Here is a 1,562-nt window from a genome sequence, read left to right as displayed (position 1 = left end):
CGTGTCACAGCACGGTGGCCGGAAGCCGCAGTGTCACAGCGAGCTGGCCCAGGTGACAAAGCGCCGGGAGGCTTTGGGGACAGCGGCGCTCTGGGGACAGGGACAGCACCGGGACCCCCTGGGCTGGCCCCGCCGGGGGGATGTGGGGGCTCGGGGTCCTCATCCCCCTCCTCGGAGGTGAGCGGGGACAGGCTGGGGACAGAGGGGACAGAGAGGACAGCCCCATGGCTGCGCTGTGGGGTTGGGGACAGGGGGACACTGTGGGGACACTGGGGGGACACTGGGGGGGCTGGCCCCTGTGTGACTCTGGGGTGGGGGGGCTGTCCTGAGGGGGACATCTGTCCTGAGGGGGAGCCCGGAGAGGAGCTGGGGACACTGAAGGAGGGACAGGGACAGGGACAGTGTGGGTGACACGGCTGTGGCAGGAGGGGGACACAGGGGTGGGTGACACGGCTGTGGCAGGGGGGACAGGGTAGGGCAGGTGGCGATGGATCGGGGGACACGGGGAGGGGACAGGATGGGGGACAGACTGCGTGAGAGGGGACAGGAAAGCGACAGAGCGTGGGGGGACAGGAAGGTGATGGCGGTGGGGACAGGATGGTGACAGCGGTGGGGACAGGATCGGGTGACAGCGGTGGGGACAGGATGGGGTGGCAGCGGTGGCAGAGCACGCGCAGGCAGCGAGCCCGGAGTGTCCCCGGACACGAGCACCGCCGGGTTTTGGGGTGCCACCCCCGTGTCCCCGCCGCTGTCCCCACAGCGGGCGCCCTGCGGGTGATCCAGGAGCCGGACGAGCTGCGGGTGACAGCAGGGGACACGGTGGCCCTGGACTGCCGGGTGGAGGTGGCCGAGAGCGGGGCCGTTCTGCGGCTGCGGTGGCAGAGGGACGGCGACCTCGGGGTGCTCTGTGCCACCCGCCTGCACCTCGGCACCGCCCTGCCCCTTGTCCCCTGTCCCCGCCGTGTCCCCGAGGTCCAGCTGGCCTGGCAGCCCCCYCTGGCCACCCTGAGGCTCCCGCGGGTGAGGGACAGCGACAGCGGGCGCTACCTGTGCCAGGTGACCCTGGAGATCCCCCGCTACGGCAGCGCCACCGGCAACGGCACCGAGATGAGCGTCACCCCCGGTACCGCAGCGCCACCGGCAGCGGGGACAGCGAGGGGACATCCCGAGGGGACAGGGGGTCACCGAGAGGGGGGAGGGGTCCTTGGAGGGGATTCCTGGGGGTTTGGGGTGGTGCAGTGAGGAGGGGATGGGGACGGGGATGGGGACAGGACAGGGATGGGGACACGGATTGGGAATGGGGACAGGGACGGGGATGGGGATGGGGACAGCGATGGGGACGGGGATGGGATGGGGACAGGGACATCTCTGGGACAGGGACATCTCTTCTTTCCCTTCACAGCAGCAGCTGTCGGAGGACATCAGGCAGGTAATTGTGTCCTTTCTGTCCCCGCTGTCCCCTCCGCCCTGTCACCCCCGTGTCCCGCTGTCCCCAGGGCCGGGGGTGACCCTGGCTGTGCTCGCAGCGCTGCTCTGGGGGCTCCTGGGGGCTCTGGGGTGCG

Source organism: Malurus melanocephalus, unplaced genomic scaffold (assembly GCF_030028575.1).
Source record: "Malurus melanocephalus ecotype Western Australia unplaced genomic scaffold, MMel_1.1 scaffold_1046, whole genome shotgun sequence".
NCBI classification, from domain to species: Eukaryota; Metazoa; Chordata; class Aves; order Passeriformes; family Maluridae; genus Malurus; species Malurus melanocephalus.
Note: the sequence above shows the minus strand (reverse complement) of the source record.